The following is a 19,620-nucleotide window of genomic DNA, read 5'->3' as shown; positions in this document are numbered from 1 at the left end:
ATTGTGAGATACAATAAAGGGTTGTGTTAAGCCTGTTAAGTTTTTAAGTTTTGCATTTTGACAATATAAAACAGTCAATAATATTTTCATTTATCATTAAACAAAATTATGCATTATACCAATGTTTGCATAATTCCGAATTATTCTTTTTTTTTTTTTGAGACAGGATCTCACTTTGTTACTCAGGCTGGAGTGCATGGAGTGCATGGAGTGTAGTGGCACGATCTCAGCTCACCACAGCCTTGACTTTCTGGGCTCAAGCAATCCTCCCATCTCAGCCCCCTGAGTAGCTAGGACTACAGGCATGTGCCACCATGCCCAGATAATATTTACATTTTTTTTTTTTTTGTAGAGACAGGGTTTCACCATGTTGCCCAGGCTGATCTCGAACTCCTAGAATCAAGTGATCTGCCCACCTCAGCTTCCCAAAGTCCTGGGATTTCAATTGTGAGCCGCTGCACCCGGCCAGTAATTCCAAATTAAATAATGCACCAACATCAGGTCATTCTAAACAATCCAAGTGTTTTTACTTGTCTATATGCTCTTCCAGCTCTTTTTTCCTATATCACTAAAATCATAGTATAGATATTTTTCCTCTTGTCACTTTGAATGGATTTGATAATATTCCACAGTTTTCTAGTTCCTTAGAAATGGGATTTAGTGAGCTATGATGGCGCCATTGCACTCTATCCTGGCAGACAGACTGAGACCCTGTCTAACCAACCAACCAAATAACAACAACAACAAAAATTTGTTTACATACAGCAGGGTCCATGTCATTCTTGTCCCTTCCTGGGGAGAGGCCCTGGGAATCATACAGCACAAACAATAGTTGAGCACACAAGAAAATCAAGCATTGGGCCAGGTGCGGTGGCTCATGCCTGTAATCCCAGCACTTTGGGAGGTTGAGGCGGGCGGATCACTTGAGGTCAGGAGTTTGAGACCAGCCTGGCCAACATGGTGAAACTCCGTCTCTACTAAAAATACAAAAATTAGCCCGGTGTGGCAGCACGTGCCTGTAATCTGAGCTACTCGGGAGGCTGAGACAGGAGAATCATTTGAACCCGGAAGGAGGAGGTTGCAGTGAGCCAAGCTCATGCCACTGCACTCCAGCCTGGGTGACAAAGTGAGACTCTATCTCAAAAAAAAAAGACAATCAAGCATTAAAGGAACATGATGTACACCAACTAGACTGGGATTGTTCCATCCCTCATCCCTTCCTTCTTCCAGCCAGCCCCTAGAAGGGACTGGGGGAAAGTTTTATAAAACTGGGAAAAGACAAGGTCTTTGGAGGTTTATTGGTTATTCATCGTAGAGATTTCCAGGTATGAGTAGACCTCGGGTGGAAGAGTTTTTTCTTTTTTTTCCATTTTATTTTTTCTGGTCTTCTTTTTCTTTTTTGTTGCTTTCTACTTACAAGGTGATTTTGACTCTGGAGACTCTGGTGACTTTGACTTTGGAATTACTGGCCTGGCACAGTGGCTCACATTTGTAATCCCAGCACTTTGGGAAGCCAAGGCAGATGGATTGCTTGAATTCAGGAGCTCAAGAGCAGCCTGGGCAACATGGTGAAGTCCTGGAGAGCTAAGGACTATGGGTTGAGCAAAAGAATGCAAGGTCTTCTTCTTTTTTTTTTTTTTTTTTTTTTTTTTTGAGACGGAGCCTCGCACTGTTGCCCAGGCTGGAGTGCAGTGGTGTGATCTCCGCTCACTGCAAGCTCCGCCTCCCGGGTTCACGCCATTCTCCTGCCTCAGCCTCCCGAGTAGCTGGGACTACAGGCGCCCGCCACCACGCCCGGCTCATTTTTAGAATGCAAGGTCTTCTTAATATTTGCCCCAAGATTCTGAAAGAGGCAAAGAGGACCTTTAAGTTTCCTTCTAGGTGGTCCACTCCTTTGAAGGCCCCAGGATGGGTGTGGGGTTTCAGGACAGAAGGTGTGCCTATAAATAAAGCTGTTAAATTTGGCCAAAGCACGAATCCTCTTCCCTTCTCTTTCCTCTTTCTACTTCTGATGGTGATGGGGACAGAGTAGACTGTGGATATGGGATTTTTCATTTGTTTCACCAACAAGGAGGGTGGGGCGGAGGAAGGAGGGTATAAATCAAGTGACAGAGGGCTACTCTCAATACTGTTTCAAGTAAGAGTTATATGGGTTTTGGTGGGTTGTCCTGCAGCATCTGCCATTATTTACAACTTTGTTTCTACAGGGAAATTATTCTATCTTCCACACAGCTGACCTACAAAATGAATTTTTAAAGGATATAAAGGAGTAGTTATTTTACTTCTATTAGCAACTATCACCACCAGAGGGCATAGTTGGATTAGGAAGAGAAAGAAAGGCAAAACTTTGGTCTAACCTATGGAATATTGATTTTTTTTAATTGTGAAAAATGCATATTGAGATGTACCCTCTTAACAAAATTTTAAGTGTACATGATTGTTACCTATATGCACATTGTCGTACAGCATATCTCTAGAAATGTCTCATCTAGCATGACTGAAATCCTATACCCATCAAACTGCAACTAATTTTCCCCTCTCCAAAAACACCATTTTAGTTTGTATGAGTTTGACTCCTTTAGATGCCTCATGTAAGAAGAATCAGGCAGTGTTGTTGTTGTTTTTGAGATGGGCTTATTTCACTTAGCATAATGTCTTCCAAATTCTTGTTGCAGCATGTGACAGGATTTCCTTCTCTTTTTAAGACCTTCATTTGTAGGTCAGCTATGTGGAAGACAGAATAATTTCCCCATAGAAATAAATAATGGCAGATATTGCAGGACAGCTCTGCTGAATAATATTCCATTGTGTGTATATGCCACATTTTCTTTATCCATTCATCCACTGATGGACATTCAGATTTTTTCTACCTCTTGGCTATTGTGAATAACACAGCAATGAACATGGGAGTACAAATATCTTTTCAAGATCCTGTTTTCAATTCTTTTGAATAAATACCAGAAGTGGTATTGCTAGATCATACAACACTTCAATTTTTAATTTTTTGGAGAAACTTTCATACTGTTTTCCAGATGGCTGTCGCATTTTACATTCCCACCAACAGTGTACACATGTTCAAATTTCTCCATATCCTCAACACTTATTTTATGTATTTTTGGTAACGGCCATACTAACAAGTGTGAGGTGATATCTCACTGTAGTTTTGACTTTCATTTCCCTGATGATTAGTGACACTGGGCATCATGTGTGTATGTGTGTGTATGTGTATTTGAGATAGAGTCTTGCTTTGTCACCCATGCTGGAGCATGGCCCACTGCAGTCTTGACCTCCTGAGCTCAAGCAATCCACCTCAGCCTCCCGAGTAGCTGGACTACATGTGTGTGCCACTACAACCTAATTTAAAAAAAGTTTTTGTTTTGTAGAGATGATGTCTCACTATGTTGCTCAGGCTGGCCTTGAACTTCTGGGCTCAAGCGATCTGCCTGCCTCAGCCTCCCAAGTGTTGGGATTACAGGCATGAACCACCATGACTGGCTCTGGGCATCTTTTTATATACCCGTTGGCTATTTGTATGTCTACTTTGGAGGAATGTCTATTCAGGTCCTTTGCCCATTTTCAAATCAGGTTATTGGTATTTTTGCTATTAAATTCATGAGTTTCTTATATATTTTGGATATTAACCCCTTATCAGATATATAGTTTGCAAACATTTTCTCTCATTCCATAGGTTGCCTTTTCACTCTGTTGGTTATTTCTTTTGCTGCATGGAAGCTTTTTAGTTTGATGTAGTCTCATGTGTCTATTTTTCCTTTTATTACTTATGCTTTTGGTGTTGTATCAGCACTGATTCTTATACTTTAAAAATTCCTGCAGGCTGGGCATGGTGGCTCATGCCTGTAATCCCAGCACTTTGGGAGGCTGAGGTGGCAGGATCACTTGAGCCCAGGAGTCTGAGGCCAGCCTGCGCATCATAGTGAGACCCCACTTCTATAAAACAAATAAAAAATAAAAATTTCTGCAAACCTTCAAAATTAAATCATTTTTGCTGTCATGCTTCTATAATACATACTAACATAAATGTACATGTAAGAAAACTTATTGTATTCTTATAAAATCAACAAATTTATAATCTAAAAGTTTATTAAATTAATGCAAATTAATATCAATATGATGCATGATGTTTTCCTGAAAATACATTTCTTTTTGCAAAGTGAATATAGTAAAATGCTACAATATACTCTTGAATTCAGCATCCTTCTGTGATCATGTTCCACTTTTCTCTTTCTGAAACACTACAAGTCTTTATTTACAGGCCATGCATCTTTTTGTCTTTCACTTGGCTTGAACATTTCACTACGGTAAAGTCTACCTCTGTTCTCTCTTTGACCAGAGACAAAGTTCTCCCACTTAGGGACAAACATTGGATCAATGTAAATAATGCAAACACAGGCACTTTAAATCACAAGCATTTTATTGAAATGAAAATAACACTTTAAATTATCCAATAAACCCCACAGACTTTCTTTTTTAAAAAATTATTATTTATTTAAAAATAGAGACGAGGTCTCACTGTGTTGCCTAGGCTGGTCTTGAACTTCTGAGCTCAAGCGATCCACCTGCCTCAGCCTCCTAAAGTGCTGGGATTACAGGTGTGAGCCACCATTCCTAGCCACCTCACAGGCTTTCAAGTTGAAATCTAGGCCAGGCATGGTGGCTTACACTTGTAATCCCAGCACTTCGGGAGGCTGAGGTGGGAGGATTGCTTGAGCCAGAAGTTTGAGACCAGCCTGGACAACATGGCAAAACCCAACAAAACAAAAAACAAAAAAAAGGCAGATATGGTGGCGTATGTCTGCAGTCCCAGCTACTTGGGTTGGGTGCTGAGGTGGGAGGATCACTTGAGCCTGGGAGGTAGAGGCTGCAGTGAGCCATGTTTGTGCCACTGCACTCCAGCCTGGGCGAACAGAACAAGACCTTAGCCCAACAACAACAATGAAAAAAAAAAGAAAAAGGAAAAGAAATCTAGAGACCCCAACTTAACCTCTGCTAATACAGGATAAGAGGCTTTTAAAGTGTTTTAGGTATGTTGACCTGACAGCATGCTTTGCCTGTGTGGGCCCTGGCTTACGTCTTTTTCCCCCAGCACCCACTTTCAATTTCAAAAGTGTCCTCATTTGGACACAAAGACATACAGAGTGATCTAATGGACTTTGGGGATGGGGTGGGGGGGGGGTGGTTGGACGGGGGGAGGGATAAAAGACTACATATTGAGTACAGTGTACACTGTTTGGGGGACAGGTGCACTAAAATCTCAAAATTCACCACTAAGGAACTCATCCATGTAACCAAAAACCACCCGTACCCCCAAACTACTGAAATGTTAAAATGTGTCCTCATTTGGACAATAAAATATAAGGTTATACACCCTGGTTACAGCCATCCTGGCCTAGGGTTTTAAGATCAGTAAAGACCTGTGCTTTAACAGTAGGAGTTAGGAAACAAAAGGGTCAATGTCATTTATAGAACTTTCAGAGACTTCTCTCAGGAAGCATATCTAGTCCAATATGAGTGAAGCTTTGAGGGCCCAACTGAACTTCAGATATCTTGTTCAGATCTCCTTTTGTGACTCAGACCTCAGTAGTTCCCCTACTCCCCACACCCCTAAAACACCACCTCAAAACACAGGCTATAAGAGAGGAAATAAAGAGAAAGATTTCATCACAATTAGGATCCCCTGAGATACGAGAGCATATAAGGTCATTTTAGGATAGGAAGAACGAAGCTTCTCAAAGAGTCAAATTTACTCAGAAAAGCTGGAAGACAGGACAGCAGTTTTGCAACCACATGACATAATTTGGCTGACGTTGTGAATAGGGATTGCTACACAACAAAATGATTCCTCAATGACAAGTCTCAAGATGAAATCCAGTTGCCAATGTGACTCCAAATGGTTTAGTGTTAACAATGATGAAAAGATGGAATGAAATAGTGATTTTTAAGGAGATTGAGAAATATTTTCTCTAAAAAATATATAAAGTGTTTTGAGAGAAAGTGTGTGTATGTGTGTGTGTGTGTTGGACCATATCCAAGAATGAAAGTGGCACACAAACTGAAATGTGCTGAGATTGGTATGTTGGAGAAAAAAAGATCATCTTGGCAATCTCAAGTCCTCATTCCTTCAGAGGATGACTATTATTAGCACTACTTAATATCTATTAAGCCCCAGCTGGGGCAACTTGTCAAAATGGGCAGGGAAGGAAGAGGGGAAAATGTATCATTTGTCCCAGGCATGGGCACTCGGTGTGGGGAAAATGTCTTTTAAGATATTTTAAGTTATCTGTCAGAAGGTTTAGGAGGTTTCATATGATTTTCAGAGATCTCTCTGCCCCAGAGAGAAACTGATTCAATAAGCATCTATTCTGAGTTTGTTTGATGCTTAGGGTATAGAAAAATAAATAAAACTGGGTCTCTGTTGTCAAGAATTTACATTCTTTTCTAAATTATTTGAATATAACCTTCAAAATCTTTCCCATATCATCTGTATAATAGTACTCAATACAGATTTACTCAATGTTTTTCTCAATATTTTCCTAATATTACTCAATAATTTCCCAATATGTGTACCTACCTTAGCCTTGTCATAAAGAATACCTGGGAAATCACAGATTTGGTGTTCTAGGTATATAGTTTTAAATTACTTGTGTGTGCTTTTTTTTTTTTTTTTTTTTTTGAGGTGGAGTCTTGCTTTGTCACCCAGGCTGGGGTACAGTGACACAATCTTGGCTCACTGCAACCTCTGCCTCATGGGTTCAAGTGATTCTCATGCCTCAGCCTCCCGAGTAGCTGGGATTACAGGCCTGTGCCACCACACCTGGCTAATTTTTGTATTTTGAGTAGAGATGGGGTTTCACCATGTTGGCCAGGCTGGTCTCGAACTCCTGACCTCAAGTGATCCGCCTGCCTCAGCCTCTCAAAGTGCTGGGATTATAAGCATGAGCTACCATGCCAGACTCATTTTTTCTTTTCTTTTTCTTTCTTTTTTTCTTAGACGGTGTCTCACTCTGTTGCCCAGGCTGGCATACAGTGGCACAATCTCAGCTTACCGCAGCAATTTCTTGGGCTCCAGCAATCCTCCCTAATTAGCCTTCTGAGTAGCTGGGACTATAGGCACATGCCACTGTGCTTGGCTAATTAAAAAAAAAAATTTTTTTGTAGAGATAAGGTATCACTATATTGCCCAGGCTGGTCTTGAACTCCTGGGCTCAAGCGATCCTCCTGCCTCGGCATCCTAAAAGTGTTGGGATTACAGGCGTTAGCCACCATGCCTGGCTGTATGTGCATATTTCTAATGTACTTTAAAAAATAAACATACACATTTTTAAAAAATTTTAAATGTTTTAATTTTATTTATTTTTTTTGAGACAGAGTCTCGCTTTGTCGCCCAGGCTGGAGTGCAGTGGCGTGATCTTGGCTCACTGCAAGCTCCACCTCCTGGGTTCTGGCCATTCTCCTGCCTCAGCCTCCTGAGTAGCTGGGACTACAGGTGCCCACCACCATGCCTGGCTAATTTTTTGTATTTTTAGTAGAGACAGGGTTTTACCGTGTTAGCCAGGATGGTCTCGATCTCCTGACCTCATGATCCGCCCGCCTCGGCCTCCCAAAGTGCTGGAATTACAGGCGTGAGCCACTGCGCCTGGCCTACAGAATTTTTTAAAATGTGTCTTCCTTGAATTACCTAAAGTCATCTTTGTAGTACTCTATGGGAATGACCATGATAAGGAATGCTCAAAGAAGACATCATACAAGGGACTGAGTAGCTTTACCTGTAGGTAAATGCAGGTCATCCTGACTGAGTACATCAAGGAGGCCTATTTAGAAGAGTTGGCATTTGAGGAGGTTTAAAAACATATCTAAGCCTGTAATATTTCAAAGAACTAAAGGAACAGGACAAAATGATAAGATTTGACAAAGCTTGGCAGTGAGTTCACAGATGTCGCTTTTCTTCTTTGTATGCTTGAAATATTTCACAATAACAATAATAAAGTATCTCTAGGATTTGGAGAAGAGAAAAGCATTCTAAGTAGAAGAGAAGGCTGGGCACGGTGGCTCACGCCCGTAATCCCAGCACTCTGGGAGGCCAAGGAGGGTGGATCATGAGGTCAAGAGTTTGAAACCAGGCTGACCAACATGGTGAAACCCCGTCTCTACTAAAAATACGAAAATTAGCTGGGTGTGGTGGCGTGCGCCTGTAATCCCAGCTACTCAGGAGGCTGAGGCAGGAGAATAGCTTGAACCCAGAGGTGGAGGTTGCAGTGAGCTGAGATCACACCATTGCATTCCAGCCTTCTCACTTTTGACAGAGTGAGACTCTTTCAAAAAAAAGGAAGAGAAAGTATGAATGCCAGGCATGGTGGCTCATGCCTGTAATCCCAGCACTTTGGGAGGTCTAGGAGGGTGGATTGCTTGAGCTCAGGAGTTCGAGACCAGCCTGGGCATCAAAGTGAGACCCCATCTCCACAAAAATACAGAAATCAGCCAGGCATAGCTAATTTCTGAGTAGCTGGGACCACAGGTATGAGGCTGAGGTGAGAGGATGGCTTCAGCCTGGGAAGCAGAGATTGCAGTGAGCCAAGATTGCACTACTGCACTCCAGCCAGGGCAACAAAGCCAGATCGTGTCTCAAAAAAAAAAAACAAAAAAACAAAAACAAAAACAAACAAAAAAAAACCTCTGAGCAAAAGCACAGAATCCTGAAATTCAGGGCTGGGTGTCTGGTCCTATTGAAGGTGAGTGCTGGAAAATAAGGCTGGAAAGGTAAGATAAAGTCAGATCATGCAGGACCTAAGTGGTCCTAACTAACTGAGACGGCTGTGGTGGTGGGGAATCCCTGGACATTTCTGATGAGTAAGATGATATGATCAGAGCAGTAAATTATAAATAGAACTCTAGGAGAAATTTACAGGACTGGGAGGGCCCAAAGTTGAAAGGATCTTATTAATAGTAATTCAGGTGAAAATGATCTCCCTATACCCCCTAACATCCTGATTTCTTCCCTTGTTCTGCTTGCTTGCATTCTGCTTTTATTTAAAACAAAACAAAACAAAACAAAACCCCTGAAACCATACATTTCCACAGGGAAGTCACAATTTCTTCTTCCCACTCCAGATTCTTTGTAGTCTCATCCAACTATATTGTAGACAAAGGGTTGGTAAACCTTTCCTGTAATGGGCTGGATAGTAAATATTGTAGACTTTGCAGGCCATACAGACTCTGTTGCAGGTACTCAACTCTGTCACTGAAGCAAGAAAAGCAGGCATAGAAAATATACAATGAATGGGCATGGCTGTATTCCAATAAAACTTTATAGACACTGTTAGATTTCAGATAATTTTCATGTGTCATAAAATATTTTTCTTTCATTTTTTTCAACAATTAAAACATGTTAAAAGCATTCTTAGTTTTCAAGCTATATAAAAACAGGCTGAGGACTATGGAAATGCAAAACAAAACCACAGTGAGACACAACTTCTCACTCCCTACGATGGCTATATAAAAAAGATGGATAAGTGTTAGCAAGAACATGGAGAATGAGAACCTTCATACATTACTCCTGGGAATGTAAAAATGCCACAGTTGCCTTGGAAAAGTTTGGTAGCACCTCAGTTAAACATAGTTACCATATGCTCAGGCAATTCCACTTCTAGATATGTATCAAGAGAAATGAAAACATGCCAACACAAAAACTTGTATAGGATGTTCATACCACATTATTCATAATAGCCAAAAAGTGGAAACAACCCACATGTCCACCAACTGATGGGTGAATAAACAAAATGTGGCCTAGCCATATAATGGAATATTATTTGGCAATAAAAAGGAATGAAGCATCCTAGCGAGAACAATTAGACAAGAGAAAGAAATAAAGGGCATCCAAATCAATAAAGAGGGAGTCAAACTGTCGCTGTTTGCCAATGTTATAATCATATACCTAGAAAACCCCAAAGACTCCTCCCAAAAGCTCCTAGATCTGATAAATGAATTCAGTAAAGTTTCAGGATACAAAATCAATGTACACAAATCAGTAGCCCTGCTATACACCAACAGTGACTGAGCTAAGAATCAAGAATGCAACCCCTTTTACAATAGCTGCAAAAAAATAAAAATAAATAAAATAAAATACTGAGGGATATACTTAACCAAGGAGGTGAAAGACCTCTACAAGGAAAACTATAAAATAGTGCTGAAAGAAATCATAGATGATATAAATAGAAACACATCCCATGCTCATGGAAGGTTTGACTCAATATTATGAAAATGACCATACTGCCAAGAGCAATCTATAAATTCAATGCAATTCCCATCAAAATATCATCATTCTTCACAGAACTAGAAAAAAAAATCCTAAAATTCATATGAACCCCCCAAAAAAAGCCCACATAGCCAAAACAAGACTAAGCAAAAAGAACAAATCTGGAGGCATCACATTACCCAACTCCGAACTATACTACCAAGCTATAGTCACCAAAACAGCATGATACTGGTATAAAGATAGGTACAGAGACCAATGAAACAGCATAGAGAACCCAGAAATACAGCCAAATACTTACAGCCAACTGATTTCAACAAAGCAAACAAAAACGTAAAGTGGGGAAAAAACACCCTCGTCAATAAATGGTGCTGGGATAATTGGCAAGCCACACATAGGAGAATGAAACTGGATCCTCATCTCTCACCTTATACAAAATCAACTCAACATGGATCAAAGACTTAAATCTAAGATCTAAACCATAAAAATTCTAGAAGATAACATCAGAAAAACCCTTCTAGACACTGGTTTAGGCAAAGACTTCATGACCAAGAACCCAAAAGCAAATGGAACAAAAACAAAGATAAATAAAATGGAACTTAATTAAATCAGAAAGCTTCTGCACAGCGAAAGAAGCAGCAGAGTAAACACACAACCCACAGAGAGGAGGAAAATCTTCACAAACTATCCAACCAAAGACTGATATCCAGAATCTACAAGGAACTCAAACAAATCAGCAAGAAAAAAACCAATCCCATGAAAATGGGCTAAGGGCATGAATAGACAATTCTCAAAAGAAGATATTCAGATGGCCAACAATCATATGAAAAAATGCTCAACATCACTAATTATCAGGGAAATGCAAATCAAAGCCACAATGTGATACCACCTTACTCCTGCAAGAATGGTCATTATTTAAAAATAAAAAAAAAATAGATGTTAGTGTGGATGTGGTGAAAGGGAAACACTTTTACACTGTTGGTTGGAATGTAAACGACTACAACTACTGTGAAAAATGTGGAGATTCCCTAAAGAACTAAAAGTAGAACTACCATTTGATCCAGCAGTCCCACTACTGGGTATCTACCCAGAGGAAAAGAAGTCATTATATGAAAGACACTTGCACACGCATGTTTATAGCAGCACAATTCATAATTGCAAAAATATGGGACCAGACCAAATGTCCCTCAATCAATGAGTGGATAAAATGTTATATATATATATATTTTTTATATATATATTATATATATATATTTTTATATATATATTATATATATATTTATATATATATTTTTATATATATATTATATATATATTTATATATATATTATATATATTTTTTATATATATTATATATATTTTATATATATAATATATATATTATATATATATTATATATATATATTTTATATATATTATATATATTATATATATATTATATATATATATTTTATATATATTATATATATTATATATATATTATATATATATATTTTATATATATATATTATATATATATATAATGGAATACTACCCAGCCATAAAAATAAATGAAAGAATGGCATTCGCAACCTGGATGGAGTTGGAGGCCATTATTCTAAGTGAAGTAACTCAGGAATGGAAAACCAAATATCATATGTTCTCGCTTATAAGTGGGAGCTAAACTATGGGGATGCAAAGGCATAAGAATGATACAATGGGCTGGGTGCAGTGGTTCAAGACTGTAATCCCTGTACTTTGGGAGGCTGAGGCAGGTGAATCACCTGAGGTCAGGAGTTCAAGACCAGCCTGGCCAACATGGCAAAAACCCGTCTCTACTAAAAACACAAAAATTAGCCGGGCATGGTGGCAGGTGCCTATAATCCCAGCTACTCAGGAGGCTGAGGCAGAAGAATCTCTTGAACCCGGGAGGTAGAGGTTGCAGTGAGCCGAGATCACACCACTGCACTCCAGACTGGGCAACAAGAGTGAAATTCTGTCTCAAAAATAATAATAATAATACAATGAACTATGGGGACTCTGGGAGAAGCGTGGGAGGTGGGGTGAGGAATGAAAGACTGCATATTGGGTACGATGTACACTGCTTGAGTGATGAGTGTGCTAAAATCTCCGAAATCACCACTGAAGAACTTATCCCTGTAACCAAATACGACTTGTTCCCCAAAAACCTACCGAAATAAAAAAAACGAAATACAAAACAAAACAAAACAAAAATGAAGCATTCATGTGCTAGAACATGGATGAGTCTTGAAAACATTATGCTAAGTGAAAGAAGCCAGTCACAAAAAACCACATAGTGTATGATTCCATTTATATGAAATGCCAGAATAGGCAAATCTATAAGGACAGAAAGTAGATTAGCAGTTACCCAGGGCTGGATGGGTGTGGGTTTTTTTGAGGAGGGAGTTGATTAAAACGTTATAAAATTGTAGTGATGGTTGCACAACTCAGTGAATATACTAAAAACCACTGAACTGCACACTTTAAAAGGGTGAATTGTATAGTATGTGAATTATATCTCAAATCAAGCTGTTGAAAAATAAACAACAGCGGGCTGTGAGCCAAATGGTCCTGCAGGTGGTAGGTAGGTTGGCAACTTCTGTTGTAGATATATTCATGCAGAATGCCAGATGAACTGATTCCTTTCAGAGGTCTGTTAGTGGATTCAGCTATTTGAGCTTGGAAGACTCACTTAAGGAGAGCTGGAAGTTGACTGTAATCAGAAATTCCTTTGTTCTCAGGTCTTGCTGGTGAAAGGATCTATCTTATAGATGTTTGATATAAGCAATAATGAACTCCTCACCTCCTGCTGGTTTGTAATTACAGCCACGAATTCAGCCCAGGAACTCAGGTACATTCAGACTCATGGTGGTTTCTAGTATTGGGTCTTGCATAGCCACTTGGTTGCAAGGACCTTCACTTGGTTTCAGCCACACTTCCCAGACAAGCAATCATTTTATCCATCTCTCTTCTTCTAGACCATTTGGTTAGTGCCTTAGTCCACTCAAGCTGCTATCACAAAATGCCACAGACTGGGTGGCTTATCCAAAACAAATATTTCTCACAGTTTTGAGGAGCTGCAAGGGAAGTTCAAGATTGAGGCACTGGCAGATTTGGTGTCTGGTGAGGGCCTGCTTCCTGGTTCATAGATGGCTGTCCTCTCACCGTGTCTTCATATAGTGGAAGTGGCCAGGGAGCTCTCTGGAGTCTCATATAAGGGCACTAATCCCACTTGTGAGGGCTGTGCCCACATGAATCACTTCTTGAAGGCCACACCTCCAAATACAAGCACATTGGGGGTCAGGTTTCAACATATGATTTTTGGGGAGACATAAACATTCAGTCTATAGCGGCTAGTCGGCTTCAATTCCTAACCTCAGATTTGAGAAACAAAGCTTCATCTCGCAGTCCTTTTGGAGAGCTAATATGAGGGGCTAATGGTAGAGTTTAATTTAAATTTCCTTTTTACAATTAGAGTCCTCACGAAGGCACTGCTTAGTTTTCGTACTGCACTTGGGATCTTACACATTCATTCCACAAATACATATTTTATGGCTACTATGCATTGGGCACTATTCCAGGTGCTAGAGATATAGTAGTAAACAAGAAATAAAAATCTCTGCCTTTGTGGAGTTTATATTTTATTTTAATTTTATTTTATTTTGTTTTTGAGATAGAGTCTTGCTCTGTTGCCCAAGCTGGAGTGTGGTGCAGTAGTGCAATCTCAGCTCACTGCAACCTCTGACTCCTGGGTTCAATAGATTCTCCTGCCTCAGCCTCCCAAATAACTGGGATTACAGGCATGCATCACCACACCTGGCTAATTTTTATATTTTTAGTAGAGATGGGGTTTCCCCATGTTGGCCAGGCTGGTCTCGACCTCCTGATCTCAGGTGATCTGCCCTCCTCAGCCTCCTAAAGTGCTGGGATTACGGGTGTGAGCCACTGAGCCCAGTTGGAGTTTATATTTTAATAAGATGGAGTTAACCCTTCTTTCATCTGCTTCTTTCCATAATGAAATGCTATACTTTATTATCATGAGTTAGTCTTGAATCAGAGTCCTGTGCTCCATGAAAGGTCATTTCACCACTTCCTCTAGGCAGAATAGAGTCAAACTCATCCTGGACTGAACTGTTAAGTCCTGTGAGTTCTGTCTACAGCATAGTTAAAAAAAAATCCCATCCACTTCTCTTTTTTCTTTTTTCTTTTTTTATTTTTAAGAAATGGGGATCTCACCATGTTGCCCAGGCTGGACTTGAACTTCTGGGCTCATGATCCTCCTGCCTCAGCCTCCTGAGTAGCTGGGATTACAGCTGTGTTCCACAACACCTGGCTCAGCAATAGCTTTTGTACACATCTCCCTGAATTTTCAATTTCCCCATTGTTATTAAAATAATCAAATCTGATCATATCCTTTCCTTATTTAAACCTTTCAATAGCTTTTCTATTTTTCTTAGGATTAAGTCCAAAATATTTACCTGGCCTGTGGTGGCACTGCATGTACTGGTCCCTACCTACCTCACCTGAAATCACTCTGCCCTTGGCTTGCAATGTTCCCACCACATTGGTCTTCTCTCTTTATCTTGAAATGCCAAGCCCCTTCACACCTCCATTACACATGCTGTGACCTCATGCTGTGATCTCATGCCTGAAACACATAAACCTTCACCAGGTTTATGTGCACTTACATCCACAAAACTCTAGCTTTCTCCTTGAGGCTATTTCTGATATTACCATATTATACACTTTTAGTTATTACAATAGTTATGTTCTTATTTAATTAACGTTACCTCCATTAGACTATGAGCTCCATGAAGCAGGGTCATGTATGATATGTTTACCACTGTATCTCCTTACCTAGCCCAGTATCTGGCTCATAGTAGATGCTCAAAAGGTGTTTTCAATCACAAGCAGATATTTTGAAAAAGAAGACAAATTAGAACAACTATGAAATTACCTTAAAAAGTGAAAAAGTATTTTATGGCTAAATATTATGATACAAATTAAAATAATGGAAAAAGAGGGATATGATTAGAAAAGGAGGAAAGCAGATGGAGAGTGAGTGACAAAGAGACAAGGAGGAAATTGGCAGAATAATAGCTATATTGCAAGAGGAGAAGGATGGGGAAAAAGAGAGAATTTTATTTAAAATAAAAACTAGTGATGGCTTGCTTGGAGGAGGATTTGTACTTTTAGGAGACTTGGACAATGAAAACCCAGAACTGCTACCTAGACACTGGTCAAAGACTACCCCAAATTTTGTAATGACCAATTTTGTCCACCTCTTTATGTCTTTTGTCTCAAAACTTCACATTCTCCCAAATGAGATATTACAAACCTTCCTCAGGAGGGCTAGAAGTTTTAGGAAATACAGCACATAGCAGTTTTTCTGCTTTCAAGAGGGAAGTTTCTCAGTCGTTCACTTCCAGGCTCAATTCTAGGATAATTTGTGTTTCATCTCCCCTCACTTTATGCCACCCAGCTGGCGATAGCTAATTTTTAAAAAGTTGGAAGACAATCTTTGGTTTTATCATTAAGTGTCAGAAAGAGGGCATTTATGGAAAGAAATGTTTAATAACATGCAGAAAGCAGAGTCCCAAGGGTCCGTGCAGACCTTTGCCTCAAATGTAAATGAGGGAATGCAGGGAAATGCCACCTTTTAGTATGTAGGCAAGAATGACAGGAATGAACGTTCAGAGGAGTTAAGAATTTAATGATAGATCCACACTTAACAAAAAGTGCTCTAAAGATCAACTCTGAGGTGCACAAGATATAAATTTTAATGATGCCTATGCCACTAAAAAAACAAGTCCACAAGGCACAAAGGGAGAGTCCTAATGAGTGCTCAATCTGCAGAAATAACTGGAAAGAAAATGTTGACAAAGGTATATTTCCCATCCAGTTCTAGAGTTTAAATAATGTCTATGTATGAAAACTCTTAAATTTTAAGAAGGATAAAAATTAGTGTATTTTATGGTGCTCATGGTATATAGCACTAGCAAAACTGATTATTTCAACAGTAAATTACAGAGTATTAGCTAGGTGCTAAGCAGTATAATGATTAATAAGACCCAGTGCCTAGCTTTAAGAAGCTTAGAATACAGCAAGGAGAACAAGTTAACCACAAAAATAACTATAAGGTAGCTGATAATAAATGAACAGGAGATTCAAAGTTTTGTGAGAGTTAGAAGGAGAAAAGCCTCATAATCTTACTGAGACAATCACTAATATTTGCATGAAGGAGGCAGCATTTGAGATGAAGCTTTTTTTTTTTTTTTGAGATGAAGTCTCGCTCTGTCGCCCAGGCTGGAGTGCAGTGGCGTGATCTCGGCTCACTGCAAGCTCCGCCCCCCTGGGTTCAAGCAATTCTCCTGCCTCAGCCTCCTGAATGGCTGGGACTACAGGCACATGCCACCACACCCGGCTAATTTTTTTTTATTTTTAGTAGAGACGGCGTTTCACCATGTTGGCCAGGCTGGTCTCAATCTCCTGACCTCATGATCCACCTGCTTCGGCCTCCCAAAGTGCCAAGATTACAGGCGTGAGCCACCGCGCCCAGCCGAGTCTTTAAAAATAGTAATATATTCACAGTCTGGGATATGAGGGAAGATGCTTTCAGATAGTGGGTGCAGCAACAGCAAAAGTACAGAAGTGGGAAAGCAGGAGAGATTTTTAGGAAACTCGATAGTTATTTTGCCAGAGTAGAAAGTGTATATGTTTCAGAAGAAGGGCAGTAGGAACTACAATTAGAAAGGTAGGTAGGAGTCAGATTGCGAAAAGCTTTTTATTCATTCATTCAACAAATATTCACTGAGTCCTTGTGCCTGGCATTGTGCTAAACTCAGTGGCCAAAACAAACAACAACAAAAAAAATAGGAGCCAGGCATGGCAGCACACACCTGCACGCCCAGCTACTTCGGTGGCTGTGGTGGGAGGACATAGCTTGAGCCCAGGAGTGCCAGACCAGCCTGGGTAACACCGTGAGAACCCGTCTCACACTCCCCAACACACACTCCCCAAAACAGATAGAGGCCTTGAATGCCACAACCACACCAACTATGCATTCATAGATTTTCTCAGATACCCAAACATTCTTTTCTTAAATTAAGTCATATTTTTTGTCTGCTCCCCAGCTTTTTTTTTTTTTTTTTTTTTTTTTTTTTTTTTTTTGAGACAAGGTCTCACTTTGTCACCCAGGCTGGAAGTGGCATGATCTTGGCTCACTGAAGCCTCAACCTCCCAGGTTCAAGTGATCCTCCCACCTCAGCCCCCCAAGTAGCTGGAACTACAGGTAAGCGCCACCATGCCCGGCTCATTTTTCTATTTTTAGTACAGACAGGGCTTCATCATGTTGGCCAGGCTGGTCTTGAACTCCTGAGTTCAAGCAATCCACCCGCCTTGGCCTCCCGAAGTGCTGGGATTATAGGTGTGAGCCACTGCACCTGGCCTTGCTCCCCAACTTTCATGATGAGTTAGTCAAACTTATCAGTGGTGGTACTCTGAGTACATGTGAAGAGAAATGCCTTCTCCCTGTCTCACAGGGGTTCAAAAGTAATTTTGAGGAAAGAAAGAAAACACATTTGCAACCAATTATACTTTCAAGTTACACTCTAGTTTCAAGAAACTAGGTCAGATTCCTTAGCAGGTTTGGAAGGATTTAACCTGTTCCTTTCTGGGAACAGTGCCTTCCATAATTTGTTCTGCCCAGAGGCTGGCTCTGTTTAGTATGTACCAGTGAGGGTGATAACACAGTGATGATCCTGTCCCAGTGGCTGATCCACCAGACTGGCCAAATTAGGACTTTAGCTACTGGAAGCAACTGCTAAAGAATTTCAAGGACAAATTCTTGCAGCTGTTTTCAGCCTTGAACATGACTAGAATATCAATCTATAAGCTGGAGGTGGCACACCTTGAGGATCTGTTGAAACTGCAGGAACCCAGATTTTAAAGTGGCAAGTATGGGCACGCTGGCTATTAAAATAAGAGGGTGTGTCTACGTTTAAACTCTTAAAAAGAAACATGAAATAACAAACATTAAAAATAGAAATGGAAATAACTGAAATGCAAGGCAATTATGCAGCTGACAATTAAAATGAAATGTAAGAATACATTAGGGAAAAGACCATAATAAAAGATTATCATTAACTCAAGGAGTTATAACAAGGAGACTTCCCGGACTGAGTGTTAATTGGGTATAAGGTAGAGGCAGGGGCTCAAAAAGCTTTCTCAGTGTGAAGCCCAAGTGGTGGAGCTCCTTGTCCTCAGGATTTTAACTCAGGCATGACAGTAAACACTTCAGGAACTGCTGCCAAACTTGTCACCGTAAGTCCTTATACAAAGCTTCTGGGCTTTGAACATCCTCACCGATGTGAGTGGAAGCAGCAGCAAGAAATTAGGCCATTATGACATGGAGTGATATACACATTGTACAGCTAGGGATGAGAGCTATGGAAGGTTATGAAAGGGCATCTAATCCACTAACGGTGGAGGCAGGGAAGGAAGTGTCAGGGAAAGTTCCTCAAATGAAAGAATAAGGAGTTGTCCAAGGATGAGAAGAGTAGAATAGAACCTAAAGTAACAAACCTGCTGTGGTGAGTACTCTGGGCTGGCTCTGGCTCTCAGCCATTCCAATCTTCTAGTGTGCTTTCTTTGAATACAGAGGTTAAAGAAGGAAAAGACACATTTCCCTCAGTCCTGCAGGTAGGGTTATGCTTCTGCCAATTAGATGAACTTGGAAGGTGGATCCTAGGCTACAGTTACGTTTTGTTTCTGCTGGAAAACTAGTTGTAGACACATTGGGCATTTCTGTAGCAGTATTTCAGTGTCTAGGTCCTACCCCTGTGCCTGTTTAGAGGAAGTAGCAGGGGCAGCAGTGGCCTCTTGATCCTTGGATCACAGGTACAGCAGTATGTCTTTGAACTCAACACTCCACTGGAGGTCTCTGACTGCCTGCCTTTCTGATTATTGCAGAGATGGCAGCTCCTCAGTAGGCCATCCAGCAGACTTGCTCTAGGAATCATTTCTGGAGGCCTGCTAAGTGACCATTCCTTCAGACTTTCCAATGATTTTATAAGCTCCTGATACCCTGCATTAAATTCATTTTTGCTGAAAATAGTTTGAGTGGTTCTTTTTCTTGCACCTAATACACCAGCAGAATACAAAAAATGCAAAATGTGATACACAGTTTTCAGGGGTCAGCAAACTAGCAAACTTTTCCTGCAAAGAGCCAAGAGTGTAAATATTTTAAGTTTTGTGAGCCACATATGATTTCTTCTCCTCCTTCCTCCTTTTCTTCTTTCCTCCTCCTCTTCTTCCTCTTCTTTTAAAATAACCCTTTAAAAATAAAAAAACCA

The 19,620-nt window shown here is 40.2% G+C and overlaps 1 protein-coding gene across 2 annotated transcripts in view; it reads left to right on the top strand.

Moving 5' to 3' along the window:
* C10H12orf56 (chromosome 10 C12orf56 homolog) overlaps window positions 1–19,374 on the top strand; it is a 144,762-nt gene extending 125,388 nt beyond the window's left edge. The window contains exons 12-13 of one of the 2 annotated variants that reach the window (XR_008511960.1): window positions 13,009–13,118; window positions 19,238–19,374. The gene's annotated coding sequence lies outside the window, so the exon portion shown is untranslated. Of the gene's footprint in view, window positions 1–13,008; window positions 13,119–19,237 lie in introns of those variants that run through there. The other variant, XM_054527350.1, reaches the window with a different exon arrangement.
* Window positions 19,375–19,620: the final 246 nt, after the last annotated feature.

This window comes from Pongo abelii, chromosome 10 (genome assembly GCF_028885655.2).
Source record: "Pongo abelii isolate AG06213 chromosome 10, NHGRI_mPonAbe1-v2.0_pri, whole genome shotgun sequence".
Taxonomy (NCBI): domain Eukaryota; kingdom Metazoa; phylum Chordata; class Mammalia; order Primates; family Hominidae; genus Pongo; species Pongo abelii.
This window is presented reverse-complemented; position numbering and strand designations above follow the sequence as displayed.